Source organism: Lepisma saccharinum, chromosome 9 (genome assembly GCF_977018435.1).
Source record: "Lepisma saccharinum chromosome 9, izLepSacc3.1, whole genome shotgun sequence".
NCBI lineage: Eukaryota > Metazoa > Arthropoda > Insecta > Zygentoma > Lepismatidae > Lepisma > Lepisma saccharinum.
In genome coordinates this window covers 64,004,501-64,026,504 of record NC_139237.1, presented here as the reverse complement: position 1 = coordinate 64,026,504, position 22,004 = coordinate 64,004,501, and the positions used below count along the sequence as shown (strand labels likewise).

At 36.7% G+C, this 22,004-nt stretch overlaps 1 pseudogene; it reads left to right on the top strand.

The window, feature by feature from the left end:
* Nucleotides 1-19,869: 19,869 nt before the first annotated feature.
* Nucleotides 19,870-20,595, top strand: LOC145992457 (cytochrome c oxidase subunit 2 pseudogene; annotated as a pseudogene).
* The last annotated feature ends 1,409 nt before the right edge of the window (nucleotides 20,596-22,004 follow it).

The window sequence follows — 22,004 nt, the reverse complement described above, 5'->3', positions numbered from 1 at the left end:
ATGTATATATACACTTAATATTTTTGGCTTTGGTATTTATATACAATTTCTTGGGATTCAAATCAAAACTCTATGCTGGATCAGTTGGGTTCAGCACTGTGCTTTGTGTGTGTGTGTATGTGTATATGTGTGTGAATATTTTTGGCTTTGGTATTTATATACAATTTCTTGGGGTTCAAATCAAAATTCTATGCTGGATAAAAAATATCAGTTGAGTTCAGTGCAGACAAAAAAACTGCATAGCTCTATGTCAATTAGTTCTTGAGTTTTGTATTTAGGAACCACTTTGGCCCCCCTGCCAAAGTGGTGTGTTGGGGGTGCATTCAGAAACATGAGCTCTTCTCTAATATTTTTTGTCGAAGCATTTTTCTTCTGAGCGTACATCCCGTTTTTCTGCTGAGCGTACATGCAATCCATACTGCAGCACAGCGCTGCGGGAATAGAACTGCCCGGGCGGGGAGAGAAACTGCCCCAAGTATTGATCCATGCAGAGGAACTGGCCGAGCGGCCTTCAGAGGCACTGACCTAGCACAAATACCTGTATAGACATGCATGTCCCAGAAGGCACTGACCTAATGCCATGTATATTGATTTTATATAACAACTTGGACAGAATATGAATAGATTACAACAAACAAGCTGGATGTAACAAATATCAGATTTTGTATATGCAAAATATCCCAGTTTCAATTCAATCCATTTATCTGAATCGAAGAAACCAACAATTCACATATCCCCATATCATTGTATGCTTGCCCTATTGGCACCTCTTTTGCTGTTGTGCAATTTTCTTGAAGAGGCAATTTTATTGAAAAAGCCTAATAGAACAAGATACAGCGGTATGAGAAATATGTGAATTAAAGATATTTTAGTAATATACGACGTCTAAGAAAGGCATATTCGGCTCCAAAATACTTTGTCTAATGCTTGCTACCATTCCCTATTACTAGCAAAAAGAGTTAAAAATATTGACATAATGAAAAAAATTGACTTGTTCCCAAGTGTTCACCGAGTTCAGACATTTGCACATAGATGGCCCTGTTGTTGTTGCTTATCAAATATATGGAATATCTCTAAAACAGGCAAATTTTCTACAATTGGCAATACTGACATGTATTACACACCAGATGAATTCAAAGCACAGAGACCCATGTTTGTAATCAACACTTCAAAAAGGAAACAAGTTGTGGTGAATGACAGGACAAATATTAAAATTATCTGTGAATTCCATGAGGCTTTACCCGATGACACCATATGTAGTGTTATTCTCATAGGTGAAAAATCATATGTTTATGATGTAAGAAATGAGAGAGTCACGGAGCAATTCTAGAAGAATTACATTGTTTTAATATTAGATAAACAAATTGAAGCTGGTATCCAATTGAACTTAAACCAGAAATAAATATGTATATGTGTGTGTATGTGGGTGTGGGTGGCCTAGTTTTAAGTGTGGCCACAAGAGGGGCATATTTTTAACAAATTTATGGACAACAATCTCTCAGAAGTGCCTTTTATAAGTATAGCCTCATCAATCTGAGGGGGTCATACTTTCCGAGAAATTCCCGAGGGCTTTTTTACAAAAATCTTGGATTAGACGGGGTTCCACACTAGAGCAAAAAACTCATATGGGCATGTTGAGCAAGTTTTAAGTGTGAACAAATCTGCTTGAGGGGGGTTCATACTTTCCGGTCCTGTCCCTACCATAAATACCACTACTCCAATACTTTCATTTCACAGTGTCTAGTGGTCACATTCACTCTTTACAACCCTTTTTGTTTTGTTCATTCCATACCTTCTCTCATTCCCTAGCTACAGCTCTGTGTGTTGTGCTGTGTTGTGTGTGTGAGTGTGTGTGTGTGGGTATGTAGATAATTCGAAAAGTTCTATGTTGTGAATAATGCTCTAAATTCTGCTGATATTTTCAAATCTCTGCCTAAGCCACTATTTACATTCTGAAATTAAGAGAGGGTAAATTTTAGAGCTTTGCATATGTAACAGTTTGGCCATGACGATTGAAATATAGTGTGTAGTTGAGGATCACCAGGGGCAATTATAGGCAAGTCATCAATGTTTTGGTTACACTGCCTTAAAATTATATTTTTTGATCCATAATATTAATAGTGGCTAGACACCTGGTATTGCATTTGAATTAAACCAGTCAAGGTGATTAAATATTTTGGATTTATAACCTACCATAACAAAACTTAAGAAAATACAAAAATACAGTGGTTGCAGTTGAGAGATACAAGTATGTTTCAAGCCTAGATCTGTTGACTTGTTTGCCATCTGCTTTGGAAGGTCTGTTAATAAGGTTCCTTTTGAGCAAGCCAAGGTGGTTGTAAAACTGTGATGTCAAGGAGATGAGTGACCACTGGGGAAAGTTTCGTATCCACTAGTTTTAACAAGGGAAACATTCTTTCTGTACCTTTTCCTTGCACTTGTATTTATGTATTCCCAGTTGTTTTTTTATTCGATTCATACTATAATGTCTGAGTGATAATGTCTCACTGTGCTGAAAATGCGTGTCTACACTATCTCAAGAAAACAGAACATTCTGATATTGTTTACCATACAGTTCTGCCCGATGAAAAGTTCCAAAAGAATATATGCTATTGAATAGGCAAATTTAACTTTGCTTTTTTTTTTTTACCAAAATGTTACGAATGTGATTTACAATCCAAATTAGTAGGAATTACACCAATGAAGAGCCTGAAGAGAGGCGTCATTCCGGCATTGTTGATAATTCCAGTTACACATGAGCAGGTTAGTGATGATAACAGCATTCTTGCAAGATGTGAGAAGTAGGTATAGTCAATTTCATTTTTTTTTTACTACAGAGTATATGAGACTCATGAAATTTGTTGTGAACCTTGTCTTAAAAGAAAACAAATGGTGCCGTGAACTATATTAGACCATATTTTCAGGATGCCATCTCCCTGCATCCCAGAATGCACAGGGCAGTTGGATAGAAAGTCAGGAATGGTCTGGACACCCCTGACTCCCAGTAAGTTATGCCTAAGAACAAAGTGTTTGATTCTCAAGGCTCAGAACATAATGATATTGAGGAACCACTGAACAGTGATCATGGTAGCAATGTGTATCAGTCTGTGACAAAGATGACTTAATTTACTTGTGGACATCCTGACCTAACCAAGAAAATTCAAAATGTTCTAACCGGACACAGTTTCAAGATAGCAGAGCAACCCCCTCCTTCCATAGCCTCCTACCTAACCCATTACAAAAGATATTACACCAACCCCAATGAAAGAAGCAGTATCTACATGATCACCTGCACATGTGGAAGCAAGTATGTAGGTATGACAAAGTGCCAACTTGATGATAGGCTCAAGGAGCATGGTGCTGACCACTGACTTGGGAGGAGAAGAACAGGCCTTTCCTGCCACTTCATAGACGAAAACTATAACATAGACTCTGCCAAAATAGTCATGCAAGCAAAATCCACACTGGAAAGGTTTTCAAAAGAAACCTATGCAATAGTGACCATGCCCACTGATCTCAACACTAACCCTGGTGCCCTCAATAAAACCTGGCTTTCCGCTATCAGGAATATGCACACACACCCAACCTGCTCCTCCCCCACGACAAGAAACCAAGCCATATGAAGGATTCCTAGCAACAACAACAACCATTTATACAGGTGATGATGTAGCAAGATGCCACAATTTTCATAGATTGATTTGGTTTATTTTTTAGTTTGCTTTTCTGCCACTTTTTGGCTAATCGCGAAGATGAGGATTAGTGGTATGATGAAATTGATGAAGGAACACTCGCAAAAAACAAATTTCACTGCAGTCGATGCTTCAAACAGGCTGCAGAGGGCTCTGAGTAAGAGAACTTTAATTCTGACTACTCAGTACACTGGTGCTTCAGATTAAGGGCATAAAATTTCCAATTTACCAGAAGTCATGAGTTCGTCTGAACAATTTTGTTGGTTAATAGCCCTGCAACCAGTGTTACCCATAATGGTGTTTCCATACTAATCACTCACCCCACGATTGCTACTTTAAGTTTAGAATAATATAAATTGAGCTTATATTAAGTTATTATTAAATAATTTACTAATGTGGTTTGATATACACAAATACAGTAGAGCGTCGATTATCCGAAGTAATTGGGGGACATGGGTGTTCGGAAAACTGGTTTGTTCGGATAATCGAACTGTACATGTTTATTTGCCAAAAAGAAGTACTGTACAGTAAATTTATTCATAAAAACAGGCATCTCTTTAAGTATGTATTACAAAGTAACGTACAAAGGCAACTTTAGTAGGAATATATAGTATGTGGTACAGTTTATTAAACAAAAATATGTACATATTACTTACGCATTTTGCATGAACAATACACACAGTACACAAAATTAATGTTTAAAAAAATCCTTTATTTTGGTCTGTCTAAGCAAGCCTACACGCTTACGAGCAGCTAAGTCACGTACTTTTTTCATTACAGATATCTGAAAGTGAGCGAGTACACAGTTCGGTTAAGCGGTCGTTCGGTTGACCGACGTTCGGATAATCGACGCTCTACTGTATTAAATTGTTTCTAGTATTTATAGCAGGTAAAATGTGTTATTCATTTAGACTTATAAACTATTAATTAGCTCTAGAAATTCATATGAACTCTATTATTTAATTTTATAGTGACTAAATGAGAAGGTTTATTGACATTAACTGTCAGGAAATAATTTTTCAAAAGATATTTCCAATTTAAGAATATATATTTTATGTGCTGATCACTTGGTTTTCTTTTATTTTTTCTTAATGAAAGAGTAATTGCACACTAAGAATATAATTTTGTTATTATTACATTTGGAGGGTTGTTTCCGATGAGTGGTAAGTTTTGACCATTACAGTCCCATTTCAGAGGTGTGTCTCGTCCATATTATTAAAAAGCCACTATATATCCCATTTTATAAAAGTCTAGGAGTTATCTTGAAAGCCAAATCTAAATTCGAGACACATTTCATGCTAAAAAAATGTATTTTTTTGTGTGTTCCGTGATTTGTAGAGCAGTGAATAAGCATGCAGTTTCTTTACAGAATTGTAACAAGAATTTAAATTTCCTGCATCTTGTCACAAACTCAAAAGAAAAATATAGAGTTGTGTGCCTGATATGTGGGGTAAGGTTTAGGGGAGATTTAAAAATGATCGCTGAAGAATAAAGCTGCTCTCAAGAAGGTTGATACTTGTGGTAAATGCTTCTGGCACTTCTCAACTTTAGCATAAAGGTTGGTCAGAAATGACAAGAAATGCTGTGTAAGTGATACCGAGATTATAATAATTAATATGTTTTTACAACAGGAGATCATATTTAATTTATTGTTTGTGATGTATCATTTATGTGATACATCCTTCAATAAATAAAAACAATAATTTTATGATTATGCGATTATGGTCACCCTAATGCCAAGGTCATTTTTTTGGGATTTTTACAAGACTTTTGTCAGTACATCTGTTCAATATTTGCATGTGTCTATCTGCAACTATGCCATCGCAAACTGAACCATTTTTGGAAGGCTACATTACTGTCCTTTCCGATGCAAACTACCATATATATGCACCAGAAGCAAAATCTTTCCATTTCAAAGAAAGGTATTACTGTTTGTTGAATAAAAAGTTAAAGACCCATCTGGGATGATTCCCAAAAGGAAACAAAAGGCAGAGCCATGATCTGCAACTAGCCATACTCCAGTGGTGAGGTACTATTACACGCAAGTTCGGAACATCATTAAGACTCAATATCATTACCCAAGTTAACAGAACCACTGGGCCAACCACAGTTTTAATGTGAGAAAGGTTGGTTTTATATTGGTTAGCAAATTGAAGTTTTATTTTAGTTTCAATCAATTAATCAACCACTGTGAACCACCGACAATCTTTCACAGCATGTAGAGGATGTCAATACAAACAACTTTCCTTGATAACGGTTTGTTCTTTGATGTCTCATTTCGACTTCAGCCCTCAAAAGTAGCATAATTTATTCTGTATGTCTGCGGCCAGGCATTACCTACATTCATAGACACTACAAGTATTTTTTTCTGTGGATAGACAGGGAAGCATCAGCCTGAGGATATAAATATATCTTAATACAACTCAACGACTCTTGAATGCAATTAGAAGGGGAGGGGTAGACACAACATGAACATCAGGCTCCAGTAGGTTAAAATAAATACTCATAACATGCATACTATAATATACCTGGGAATTTTTGAGGATTGCAGGGTCCCCTTGCCCCCGCAAAGTTATGCATATGATGATAAGTAACAATGCATGAATTAAGTGAAAGAGATAATCTCAGGGGTTTCATCCTATCTGCTAGTAAAATCCCATTTTCATAAAGTACTGACGTCTTTACTATATTATCTACAGAAACAAAAATACCTACAAGCACACAAAATCATTGATCGAAAGCAGGGAGAGAAAAATTCAGATGCTAACCATCTTGGCTAAGAACTTTTTTTAAGCATATTGTTAATTGGACATTATATATTGTCTGATACTTCAAACTATACTTATTCTAACACTACGAGGACCTCCCTGATGGCACAGTGGTAGTGTTGTTGCCTTGTTATCAAGGGGTCTCCAGTTCGATACCCAGTGGAGGCTCATGGCACAGTGGTTTGGATTCCACTTTAAACCGTAGGTCCAGTCCCGATTAGCCTTACTGTTCAAAAAGTGGACTTAAAACAACAATTCAATCAATCAATCAATCTAACACTACATTTCGACAGACCACTCCCTTCTCTTCTTCAGGTGAACAAATTAAATTTATTTTGCCAGTAGTGAGAATTGAACCTAGGACAGACCCGTGATCTTACTACAAATCTTGTCCTCTAACCAGCTACTCTACTCCGTGACAGATGGAGTGGGGTGGGGGGTGGGGTAGGATATTGAAGTGTAGAATTTTACGAGAAATGAAAGGTGTATATTATTTCACTTCTCAAAATATAAGGGCCTCGCGGGGGGTACAGTCTGGACACGGCTGCCTTTCCTGACGGCAGCCCTGGGATGAAGCATACGTACATATATCTGTCTGAGAGAATCAAACATCACTGCCTGATTTACTACCGAACAAAGGGTTAAAACATTTTAGACATGGTACTGGAATTTGCGTTCACATTTCTTTGAATTTGACTGTACCAAATAGGCTTGTGTAACACAATGTTACAAGAATTTCTCACGCGAATGCAGCAAGAGAAAATGTCAGTGGTGGCTATTAGAGGGCGTGCGGGACAGTTACGTTCTCCCTCTTCATTTGCCCAGTATTGTTGGCTAGTCAATATTGGATTAATATTGCCCATGATATGGACAGATGCAAGGCTTGTGTTGCTGTAGCCATAAACTTTCGGGTTTAAGAAGGCTAGAGAGTTAGAGTTAGTGGCAAGGTGAGCCAATCTTCATCTACCCATTCTTCTGCACACAATATGAACAGCAAGAGTTTGCCCTCACAATAATGTACATGTTTTGCTCTCAAGAAGGCGAAAATACTGACTTCTGGGAGAGGATTCAAGCTTGTAATTACTCTAACGGACACTGTTTGGGTACAGGCCTGCTGGGGGATGCTTCCCACTTCGAGCACTGCTTGTCTTTATTTATTACTTAACCACTCGTGGGTGTTATTTAGAAGAAAAATTAAAATTATCACTTACTAATGCGTCAAGTATATCATCACTCTCTTCGCTTTCTGCCTGATGCATACACTGGACATTTCTTAAACTTTTCAACGACGACATGCTGGAACTTTTAACTGGCGATCTTGGAAAAACAGAGAAAGTGTCTTCAGGCAGTGGAGGAAGGCTCATTGCGTTTTCAAGATCTATGAGCGACTCTTTACAGTACGACTCTGGATATCGTTCGTTGACATCTTGCTTCAGGCTCTTAAAGCTGCTCGTAGATATCAAGTGACTGGTTTCTGGTGACTTATGCCTCGACTCTAGAGAACGAATTTTTTCGGCTATAAAGGGCAAATTTACGTTCGCTGTATCTTGGCTGTTACTTTCCCCAGCATCTAAGTCTTCGTTATCAATAACCTCCTTCTCTAGAAATGACAAGAGCTTTTCGTACTCAAGCTTCAAGCAGTGAGATGCTGGTTCGCTTGGAGGAAGCTTTTCTGTCAGTTTAGCATTGGAAGCCACAATTTTGTAGGCTAGATTTACAAACGATTTTCCGGTATTCCTCATAGCTGACACTGTCTTTGAAGATCTTGCTGCCAAACAACTGGAATGTTCTGCGGCTGCAATATCCTTTTCCCTGAGATCCATCGCCATTTCAGTAATGACAACAGCATTGTACAAAGTTTGTTCCGCCTGCTCTATCACGTCGACTGATCTGTGTTTCTTATCCATTCTTCCTCTTATCCATCTACACCTTCCACTTGTCTTGCACAAAATGTGCTGAAATGATTTTTACAAATCGCAAACGGGAAATAGGCGTTATCTGCTTACAATTTATGGTTTCAGAATAAGGTTGAGCACATCCTGCACAAGCGCGTTTATTGGTTGGTAGTGTCTGTGCCACACCTACATTATCATCAGTAACTTCGACGCTAGGGCCGATCTCGTAGCAAACGAAAAAGACCGGCCCCGAAAGCTATGTCATTCATCGACACTGACGTCATGAAGGATCTCTGCTGAAAAAGCTATTATACGAATTCTTCGAAATATATAAATAAGATACATACACTGTTTGATTGAGATAGTACCGTTTCTGAAAATGTATGTATTTCAGAGTAATAATAATAATAAAAATAATTATAATCGCAAATTTTAACATATTTATATCCTGACCATTTGAACGTAAGTTTATGCGTTTGTATTTGATACAAAACTAGATCTTTAATGATTACTGCGGCGTAGGTAATAAAACGTTATAGGCTATGCGTATAATGTAGTTTCTTTCCGGTTATTGGCAACTAAGATGTATCTGGAAATGTACGTGAAAAATCTGTAGACACTGGAGGTCTAGAATGAAAGTTACTTAAGAAGAAGGCAAGCAATGCAGTACTCCGATAAGGGCGGGAGGGGGGAGTAAATAAAGTACACAGTCCATTGTCCCACTTTCTCTAGGAAAGAAAGGGCATTTTAAATAATAATAATATATCACCAACTCCTCTCTCAACGGCCATGCTTCTTAGTTCAAAATTGGTTGGTTGATTGATTTAGTGTTTTAAGTCCACTTTATGCACAGTAAGGCTAATCGGGACTGGACCTAAAGTTTAAAGTGGAATTCGAACCACTATGTGCCTCGTTGTAAAAATTAATGTTCACGGGAGAGTAAAATAACTGACTTGAAGCTTAAAATTAATTAAACTTTGCAGTAATAGGTCGTTACAACAAGAAGAAAATGCACAGGTTCTTTTTCTTAATAATGTATCATAATAATAAAAATAATATTTACAGTTTGACAGCGTTTAGGACTTAATGTTTTTGATATTTGCGGGTCTCAGAAGAGAGTCTCATTGCTCTCTTTACCAGTGGCGCAAGCACAGGGGGACACTGCCCCCCAACCTTCGACGGAAGTCCATTCTAGGGGGGCAACAAACATTGACGGCCAAGGGCACCTGCAGGGGGGCACAGAGGAGCAATTATCCCTCTTGAGTTCAAATTATATGCAAAGAAAAATACACTTCGTAAAATTATCTTGCTCGCTTCGCTCGCAATACCTTCTTTTCTCAATCTCGTCGTGTTCACGTAGCTGGGGGTCGGCGGGAGTCGGTCGAGGGTGCCGAATGATCTAAAAGAAAGAAGTTGTGAAAGTGAGAATGCCTTGGCGCCCCGTGATATTATTTGAGCCTTATTAGGGCAAATAGGTAGGCCAAGGCGGCAAACATTGACGGTCAAAGGCACCTGCAGGGGGCACAAAGGATCAATTACCCCCCCTTAATTTCAAATTATATGCAAATAAAAATACATTTCGTAAAATTTTCTTGCGGCGGGAGTCGGCCATGGATTCCGAGCGATCTTAATGAAAAAAAAGGTTGTAAAAGAGTGAATGCCATGGCGTCCAGTGAAATTAAATTTATTTGCGCATTAAATCAATATTGTTTTCAATTACAAGAATTGGATCTATAAATTTTCTTCCTCGCTTCGCTCGCACTGTGGTTGTTTTCTGAAATGTAATGTATTTAAATAATATGTGTTGTATATATGTATTGAATAAACTTTTAATACGTACGCAACTCAGTGTTAGCATGTTGCATATGTATTTACTTATTTTGTGTCGCTCCATATTTCATATGTGCAAAAGATATGTTGGACGCCTACATGAAAGTTATACATGTTATATATACAAAAAGGATTATCTTTGGAATGTATTTATCATTCATTTTCAGCCATTCAAAAATACAGTTTGTTTGTTTTCCATTACTAGCTAGTGTGAAATTGACGATGTTGAAAAAATATTTCAAATCTTTGATACTACCACTTGTAATAATAATAATAATAATAATAATAATAATAATAATAATAATGTCATTCTTCTTCTTATTATTAATTATTATTGGTACGTTTATCCTGGTACTTGCCCCTCCCAGACAAGAATTCGTGGTTGCGTATCTGCTCTTTACATAAGTTTTGTCGAAAAAACACCAGTTTGTTGAATTTGTTTGTATGGAAACTATCGTAGCTGTCAACACTGGAGTAATTTGAGATGATTGAGGCATGAGGCGGACAACAGCCAGCTGTTCTGCAGATTCCAGCGTTTTCCAGTGCCGAGGACACCATGTTTGTCTCAACCCCTGAACGTCGACGTTTTACAAATCGTGAAACTTAAAAGTAATTCTTTAAAATTTGTCTACATGGAATAAAAAAAAGGTAAAGTTTTCCCCTGTGCAAAGCACCACGCCATGAAGGCATATAGGGGGTGTGGGGGTAACGCCCGACACTTTCTTGATCCGGTCGTGAGTGGGGGTGATGTGATCAGCATCACGCCCCTGACCGCCTTTACCCCCCAGGGTTTCCCCCAGGTACCCATGTTATTCGACGCTGGGTAGGCGCCGGGGCCGCTTCCACCGTTAGAAAAGTTCCCGGATTTGAACCGGCCGGGGATCGAACCCGGGACCTTTAGCATGGTAGTCAGACGCGTTACCGACTGAGCCACCGCGGCCACCTGTCTACATGGAATTTGGAACAGTTATAATATTTTATTTCAATAATTCTTTGTTTATAATAAAGCAAATATTGATCTTCGAGGTGTTAACACTTATATGCTTTCTGCTAGTAGTGTCTGCTTTCTGTTTGGTTCGGCTGCCGAAAAGCCCCGAAAAGCAGAGCTTTTATTAGTGGTTTGGAGACCGTACCAAGGATAATATATAGGAGGATAAGAAACTTCCATAAGCCATGGCAAAGGCGGAGGATATGGAAGTTGCTATTCGCGATTAAAATTATCAGATATGCCATCTGGTGGGATTTTCCGGAACTACTCTATGTAGGATAGCCCCACGGGTTAGTGAGTAGTTAGCGCTGAGTATAGGCAAGCTGCAGAACGAACTTTTGAAGCTGCAGCAAACGCAGACCTCCGATGTGGAACAGCTGAAGCGACACTTGCAAGACCAAACAAGCACCATCCAGACTGAACTGCAAACCATCATCCAGAGCATCAAGACTCAAGATGACTACGATCGCGTGAACGCCAGTATTGCCAAATTGCGCGAACAGTTTCAATCGTTCGAAATTCCTACGTTGGAAAGCATCAAGGCCGAGCTTCAAACGGACGCTTTGCATGCAGCCATCACCGAAGTCAAAACTAAACTCCAAATTCTACAGGACTCCATCGACAATCTACCTTCGTCCAGCAAGCTGAACGCCATTGCCCTCAGTGTTTCCAACATCAAACTCAAACTTGAGACCTACGAGGATTTCGGGAAACTGCAAGGCACTATAACGCACATTGAGGATGCTCTCGCCGTCATGAAAAATGATCTGGCAAACGTACACGAGGCACTGGAATCCAAACTGCCTGGCATCAGGGATACTCTGGCCAGTGTCCAACAGCAGATCACCAAGCTGGAAAATATAAACACCGAATCAGAGTTGTCGCATTTTCATCACTTGATCGACGACATACAGACTAAGTTGGAAACTTTGCAACAATCCACCCCCACCCAGAACGACATAACACAATTACAAGAAGGCATACGCGCTGCTGCTGCTGCCTCCGAGTTGGACGCGGTGAAAAAAGCTTTGGAGTCGCTTCAAAACACGGTAGCCACCCTGCCTACCTCGCAGGAATTGAAAAGCGTGAAGAGGGCTCTCAAGCGAATATTCAAATCCGACGACATCAAAAACATCCAAACCGAAGTTGAATTGCTTCGGGAGTCTGTTGCAACCTTGCCTACCAACCAGAACATCAGCGAGCTACATGGCTTGTTTGCGGAAAGTAGAATCCAGGTCCACGACCTCGCAACCCAGAGCTCCAAGTTGACACTTGTGGAAAGTCTACAGCAGATTATCGCCAATGTGAAAGAGCAAATTGGCAGCATCGAGGCGAGCCAGGAATCGGCCATAACAAATTTCAGTACCCAACTACATGAGTTAAAAGAAAATTCAAGAGGCTTATTGGCGATGTGAAGATCAAGCCCGATTACGACACTGTTGTCCGTGCTACCGAGGAACATCTGGAATCAATAAACGGTAGATTGGAGGATGTGGAGAGCGAGGTTCGAACCAATGTAAACGAAACGCAAACCCAAACTCGCAGACGACAACCTGAAGCTGCGCGACTACCTGACAAAACGGTTCAAGGGGTGGAAATCCGAGAATCGTGGAATTTACGAAGAGAAAAAGCGCCAGGACCAAACTATCATCGATGCCATCAGCGGACTTGTTAAAGAAATCAAAGATGTCACAAAGGAAAACAAAGACTTGATCAACGAGCTCGTGCCACTCACTGCTCGAAATTATACCATACCCACACCGATATCAAGCATTCACACTACTCCGTTTGAACTCGCACCACCACCAAAACGTCAGGCCCTAGGCAGCACCTCTTCGGACAAGCTAGTCAAGTTGGGTCCGTTGGCGAGGGATTACCTAAGCACCGGGAAATTCGAAAAGGACGAGGTGTTCGGATTGTACCCGACCATGGAACTCAACGGGGGAGTGGTTTGGAAAATTTGAAAATCGAAAGTCACGTTCGAGGGTGACGATGTAAAAATCAATTTGGGCGAGAAGAACAGCTGGACCAGGTATTCCGGCACAGTGGGACTGTGGGAGCTCATCACCAAAAAGCAACCCAAAGATTACACAGATGAGAATTACCAAAGTTACACGGAAATTTTGATCATGACGGACGCCCTGTACCAAAACAACGATGCAACACAGAATCGCGTCAAATCTAGCAGCGGCGAGAAGTACAGGAACCTCATCAAGCCGATATGGAACCAGGTCAAAACTGGCAGTGGCGTCAAAATCTACAACACTCTTGCCAAAGAGTTTGTTTGGGTAGACGATGTGATGAAGCTTGTGGACCGTTTTCTGGTCATCGCAGGCGGAGAGAATGTAGGCAATCGCAATTTCCACAACGAGAAGGTGGGCATCGTGGACATGATCAGCTCCAAGCTTGCTAACTTTATTGTCAACGACAGCAAAGGCATAGGGTACCTCATCAAGATCATCAACACCCTGCCTCCGAAATTTTGGAATATGGCCGAGGGTCGAGGTTTCGTGAAAGATAACAAACTGCTCTTCGAGGTGCACCTGCCAGGTTACCAGTACTGCGGCCCCGGTACCAGTAGTGTAATTGATGCTACAACCAGGACGAGAAAGTATGAACCCCCCTCAGGCAGATTTGGCTACACTTAAAACTAGCTCAACATGCCCATATGAGCTTTTTGCTCAAGTGTGGTACTCTGTCTAATCCAAGATTTTTGTAAAAATGCCCTCGGGAATTTCCCGGGAAAGTATGACCCCCCTCAGATTGATTTGGCTACACTTACAAAAGCTGCATCTGTGAGATTGTTGTCCATAAGCTTGTTAAAAATAAGCCCCTCTTGATATTGTTTTTGCCTACACTTAAAACTAGAGCAAACGTATTAACACACACACACACACACACACACACACACACACACACACACACACACACACACACACACACACACACACACAAAATTATCCAAAACCGAGGCTTCTTACTACAAAATAGGTGGATTTGAGGCTGGTGATAAAATTATATCTAAAAGCCACACAGTGCTGTTCCCTATGCGCCTGTTGCCAGGATTCTTCTCAGATTACAAAGATATTATGTGGAAGGGTGGTTTAAGAATCACATTTAGAAGAGCTGCAAATGATAATAATGCTTTGATGAGGTACAGCACATTAAACTCTACAGGGGAAGCTCTGCCTAATACCCTACCTGATGAAGGCAAATGCATTATTCAGACTATGGAGCTAAGAATCCCAGTTGTTGAATATGAAGCCAGTTATGCTCTTAAATACAAAGCAGATATAATAAAAAATCCACAAGTACCTTTTCAATTTTATACATATCAATGTGTACAGAAGCCTGCCACTGGTACTTATTATGAGTTTGATGCTACAAATTCATTCTCCAGTATACAATATGACATGCCGGATTTTGTGGTGGTACTGTTTCAAACTGGAAGACACAATAATGAGGAAAAAAATTCAAGTAGATTTGATAACTGCAACATCAAGAACATATATCTTAAAAATGGCAGAAATGAGGTGTTCCCCAGAGAAAATTATAATTTAGACATGTCCAAGGATGATTTCCTTAAATTATATGAAGCATTTACAGCATACAAAAGGGTCACTACTGGCAATACTGACATGTATTACACACCAGATGAATTCAAAGCACAGAGACCCATGTTTGTCATCAACACTTCAAAAAGGAAACAAGTTGTGGTTAATGACAGGACAAACATTAAAATTATCTGTGAATTCCACAATACACTCCCTGATGACACTATATGTAGTGTTAATCTTATAGGTGAAAAATCATATGTTTATGATGTAAGAAATGAGAGAGTCACAGAGCAATTCTAGAAGAGCTCTGCTTATTACCGGACCGGAAGTAAATATAAATAGGTGTGGGTGTGTGTGTGTGGCATTTTTGTCTTAGTTTTTAAGTGTAGCCAAAAGAATATCAAGGGGGGGGCATATTTTTGGCAAGTTTATGGACAACAAACTGAGAGATGTAGCTTTTACACACATGGGCAAATCTGTCTGAGGGGGATTCTTCTTTTCTACACTAGAATTCAAAATTCTTTAGATTTAAATATGAACACACATGGCCGATTGGGCTATATGCCCCCCCCTTGACATTGTTTTAAGTGTAGGCAAATCGGGGCATATGAACTCTTCTTTTCTACACTAGGATTCAAAATTCTTGGGGATTAAGAGCATATCACACTTGAAGAATTGGGGAATAAGAGCATCTTGCCATAATTTTAAGTGTAAGCAAATCGGGCTGTTTAATCATATGAGCTCTTCTTTTCTACAGCTATAAGTGAGTTTATAATACCACAAATCACACTACTTGTGTGTGTGTGTGTGTGTGTGGGTGTGGTGTGTGTGTGTGTGTGTGTGTGTGTGTGTGTGTGTGTGTGGGTGGGTGTGGGTGTGTTAATACGTTTGCTCTAGTTTAAAGTGTAGCCAAAAACAATATCAAGAGGGGCTTATTTTTAACAAGCTTATGGACAACAATCTCACAGATGCAGCTTTTGTAAGTGTAGCCAAATCAATCTGAGGGGGGTCATACTTTCCCGGGAAATTCCCGAGGGCATTTTTACAAAAATCTTGGATTAGACAGAGTACCTTACTTGAGCAAAAAGCTCATATGGGCATGTTGAGCTAGTTTTAAGTGTAGCCAAATCTGCCTGAGGGGGGTTCATACTTTCTCGTCCTGGTTGTAGCATCAATTACACTACTGGTACCAAACTCGAACAGCGACTGGAGAGAAGACAAGGGTGTGAATCCCCTGGATGCTGCATGCAATGGATCACGACATTTTCAAGATCATAACTAATACTACTCAAACCAAATTCACAATGATAATAATAGGGTATCTAATCCTAGTTTAATATATCACCTTTATAGAATTAATAAAAATAAAGAACAAATTATATTAAAAATTTCACCCAATAAATAAAATATAAACAACCAAAAATCAATTATTACTACAATTAAGTCAACAACCCTCCACTTATGTCCCCACGTCTAACCGCGGCAGCTGGCACGAATTTAGCCGGACAAAATAAATATTAAAACTCAAAATTCTGTAATCTAATTTACATTAAAATTAAACAAACCCACACACTGCGAACTAAATCAAAATACACCGTTTCAACCCATAAAAAATTGACGGAAGTTTTTCCTCTCTTTAATAAATACATATGTAAAATTTAACTAGGGAGATTCAAGCTAGAATAAAACTTTAATTTAAAAACATAAAGAGAGGTTCCTTATTATTACATATTATGTATTATATTAAATTAAATTATAATTAGAAATTATCTCACGAAAATTTCCTCCTCTTTATATTTTTACTCACTTTCCCGTACTATATAGAACACAATTTTTTTTCCCTCAAAATTGTGTTCTATATAGATATATTAACTTCTTTTTTCTCTAGACTCAATAAGTGTTAAAATGACATGTTAATTAAGTCAATTACTTTAAGTTAGACTACAAAAACTTAAAAAAAATTAGATAAAATTAAAATCAATTCTGAAGTATTTTATATTATTTAATAAATAGGTTCTACTTATTGATCATAACAATAAAAATCTAATAAATAATATTAATAGCCCACCATTATAATTTAATTATAAATAAGATGTCTGAAAAAGAATTACCATGATAGGGTAAAGTATACATGAAACTTAACATGTTCTTATTAAATTCATTTTTATTAAAAATGAATTTTTATAACTGAAAGAATTAAACTTTCTCCAATGGTATCAAACCCCATAGTGCATCATACACCAAAATATAATAAAAAGGTAAGCTAATTAAGCTAGAGGGTTCATACCCCACATATGAAGGTTTATAATTAATCCTTCCCTTTTTAATGCTCACAACCCCCCAAAAAATAATATTCCTATTGACCCTCACAATAGGAACCCTCCTTTCTATTTCTTCCACCTCATGATATGGAGCCTGAATAGGCTTAGAAATTAATTTAATATCTTTTATTCCATTAATTTCCACACCAAATAATCAACGAAATACAGAAGCATCACTTAAATACTTTCTAATTCAAGCATTAGCATCATCAATAATTTTGGCCGCAGCATTAATTATAATTAATGCTGTAAATTTCAATATACAAACCCAACTTCTAATTATAGCTTTATTAATAAAAATAGGAGCTGCTCCATTTCACATTTGAATACCAGAAGTTATAGAAGGAATGACATGAATTAACTGTTTAGTAATAACAACTATTCAAAAAATTGCTCCATCACATTACTTAGATATGTAATTGACAATTTAAGTATAATTCTAATTTTAACAATTAGAACATCAGCAATTATTGGGGCAATCGGAGGATTAAATCAAACCTCATTACGAAAAATTATAGCCTTTTCATCAATTAACCACATATCATGGATTATCCTAAGAATAACATCAGAAGATAACACCTGATTAACATACTTACTACTATACATCCTTATAACCACCTCTACCATTATGCTATTTTCAATAAACAAAACATACTATATCCATCAATTGTTTATATTGAAACTTCCCCCCATCAAAAAAATGTCCTTATTTATATCAATACTATCTCTTGGTGGACTACCACCCCTACTAGGGTTTTTACCAAAATGACTAGTTATTATTCAAACAACCAACCTTAAACAATTAATTATAATTATAATTCTAATTAGTATATCACTATTAACCCTATACTATTACTTACGAACCTCACTTACATCAATTTTAATAAATTATAAAACTAATATATGAAATATTATTAACAACAAATCGTTAAATTTAAAAGAACAAGTATTATCGGTAATTACAATTTTTATCGCAGTGTGTGGACTGCCTATAATCCAACCAATTTATATATCTTTATAAAATCTTTATAAGGTCTTAAGTTAATTTTAAACTAATGACCTTCAAAGTCATAAATAAGGGGCATTCTTTTAGGCCTTAATACATATAGTGTATCACCCTGAAATTGCAGTTCAAAATTATTATTCTTAACTATAAAGCCAAAATTTAATGAGAGAGCTTAAAACTCATAAATAAATTTACAGTTTATCACCTATAAAACTTCAGTCATCTCATTCTTGCAACGATGATTATTTTCTACTAACCATAAAGATATTGGTACAATATATTTAATTTTCGGGGTATGATCAGGAATAGTTGGAACATCATTAAGAATCTTAATCCGTATAGAATTAGGCCAACCAGGAAGTTTAATTGGAGATGATCAAATCTACAATGTAATTGTAACTGCACACGCATTTATTATAATTTTTTTCATAGTAATACCCATTATAATTGGGGGATTTGGAAACTGATTAGTACCTTTAATAATTGGAGCCCCAGACATAGCCTTCCCACGATTAAATAATATAAGATTTTGATTACTACCCCCATCGTTAACTCTACTATTATCAGGAAGAATTGTAGAAAGTGGTGCAGGAACTGGTTGAACAGTATATCCTCCCCTATCTGCAGGAATTGCACATGCTGGAGCCTCTGTTGATTTATCAATTTTTTCATTACATTTAGCAGGAGTATCCTCTATTCTAGGGGCAGTAAACTTTATTACAACAGTAATTAATATACGAACTATAGGAATATCTATAGAACGAGTACCATTATTTGTATGATCAGTAGTAATTACTGCAGTTCTACTGTTATTATCACTACCAGTTCTAGCAGGAGCAATTACTATATTATTAACAGATCGAAACTTAAATACCTCATTTTTTGATCCATCTGGTGGTGGAGATCCAATCTTATATCAACATCTATTCTGATTTTTTGGACACCCAGAAGTATATATCCTAATTCTACCAGGATTTGGAATAATTTCACATATTGTAACTCAAGAAAGAGGTAAAAAAGAAACATTTGGAGTTCTCGGAATAATTTATGCAATAATAGCAATTGGATTCCTAGGATTTATTGTATGGGCACATCATATATTTACTGTAGGAATAGACGTTGATACACGAGCATATTTTACTGCAGCTACAATAATTATTGCTGTACCAACAGGAATTAAGGTATTTAGATGAATTGCAACATTACATGGGACACAAATTAATTACTCCCCATCAATATTATGAGCATTGGGATTTATTTTCTTATTTACGATAGGAGGATTAACAGGAGTAGTATTAGCAAATTCATCACTAGATATTGTACTACATGATACATACTATGTTGTAGCACATTTTCACTATGTACTGTCTATAGGAGCAGTATTTGCTATCATAGCAGGACTAGTACATTGATTCCCACTATTTACAGGAGTAATAATAAATCCAGATTGGTTAAAAATCCAATTCATCTCAATATTTATTGGAGTCAACCTAACATTCTTCCCACAACATTTTCTAGGATTAAGAGGAATACCACGACGATATTCGGATTATCCAGATGCATATATAATATGAAATATTGTTTCAAGATTAGGATCAATCTTATCATTTACAGCAGTAATTATTATAATTTTTATTACCTGAGAAGGTATAACAAGCGCCCGACCAACATTATTTAATCTACAACAAGCATCATCAATTGAGTGATATCAAATGTCACCTCCTTCTGAACATACATATTCAGAACTTCCAATACTCCTTACTAACAACTAATATTTAAGGTGGCAGAGAAGTGCATTGAATTTAAGCTTCAAATATAAGGGATATCCCTTACTTAAAAGTGGCAACCTGAAATCAAATAGGACTACAAGATAGATCCTCCCCATTAATAGAACAAATAATATTTTTCCATGACCACACAATATTAATTTTAATTATAATTACAGTATTAGTAGGATATTTAATAGCATCATTATTTAATAACAAATTAACAAATCGAATACTTTTAGAAGGACAAACATTAGAAACAATATGAACAATTATGCCAGCAATTACCCTAATTTTTATTGCCCTACCCTCTTTACGTTTATTATATTTATTAGATGAAATTAATCAACCTTCATTAACAATTAAAACTATTGGGCATCAATGATATTGAAGTTATGAATACTCAGATTTTATAAAGGCAGAATTTGATTCATATATATCCCCAACAAATGAAATATCTTTAGACTCGTTTCGACTATTAGACGTAGATAATCGAACAGTACTACCAATTAATATAGATATTCGAGTGTTAACTACATCTGCAGATGTATTACATTCATGGGCCATGCCATCTATAGGAATTAAGATAGATGCCACTCCAGGACGACTTAACCAAGCAGGGGTAAACATTAGTCGAATTGGTCTCTTTTTTGGACAGTGTTCAGAAATTTGTGGATCTAATCATAGATTTATACCAATTATTGTTGAAACTACAACTCACAAATCTTTTATTAGTTGATTAATAAAAATTATACAAGAATCATTAGATGACTGAAAAGTAAGTAATGGTCTCTTAAACCACAAAATAGTAATATAACAACTACTTCTAATGAAAAGAGTTAGTTAATATATAATAACATAGGAATGTCAGACCTAAATTATCCTCGTAGATACTTTTTTATCCCACAAATATATCCATTAAACTGAATTATTTTATTCACAATATTTATATTAATTTATTTTTTATTTTTAATTGTCAACTATTATAACTATAATAAATTATTAAATAATAATAATTTTAAGATAGAAAATAAGCCAAAAATTAAATACTGAAAATGATAACAAGATTATTTTCATCATTTGACCCAACATCATCAGTTATAAATATATCACTAAATTGAATAAGAACATTCTTGGGATTATTAATAATTCCAGCCCCATTTTGGTTAATACAATCACGAACCTCTATATTATATAATATAATAATAGTAAAATTACATGAAGAATTTAAAACATTTTTAGGAATAATTAGCCACCAAGCAAGAACTCTAATATTTATTAGTATATTTTTAATAATCCTATTTAATAATTCAATAGGATTATTACCCTACGTATTTACTAGATCAAGCCACTTAGTCTTTACCCTAACCCTAGCCCTACCAATATGATTATCATTTATATTATTCGGGTGAATTAATAATACAAAACATATATTAGCACACCTAGTGCCGGAAGGTGTACCAGCACTATTAATACCAATTATAGTAGGGATTGAAATGATTAGAAACCTAATTCGTCCAATAACTCTATCAGTACGATTAGCAGCCAATATAATAGTTGGCCATTTAATAATATCAATAATTGGAAATGCAGGAACAATATTAGAAGTTATTGGGATTTCAATACTAATTTTAGCACAAGTTATATTAATTATTATAGAAACAGCCGTAGCATTTATTCAATCTTACGTATTTGCCTTATTAATTGCTATTTATTCTAGAGAATCAAAATAACTAATGTCAGCAAATCAAAATCACCCATATCACTTAGTAGATCAAAGCCCATGACCAGCAACAGGAGCCCTTAGAGCAATAATATTAACAACAGGGATAATTAGATGATTTCATCAACAAAATATAGTACTATTATTAATAGGGATAACAACAATACTCCTTACAATAATTCAATGATGACGAGATATTTCACGAGAAGGAACATATCAAGGATTGCATACAAATCAAGTTATGATAGGGCTACGATGGGGCATAATTTTATTTATTATTTCAGAAGTACTATTTTTCGTATCATTTTTTTGAGCATTTTTCCATAGAAGCTTGTCTCCAACAATTGAACTAGGAATAATATGACCACCAAAGGGGATTACTCCATTTAACCCAATACAAGTACCTTTATTAAATACAGCAATTCTGTTAGCCTCAGGGGTAACAGTAACGTGAGCTCATC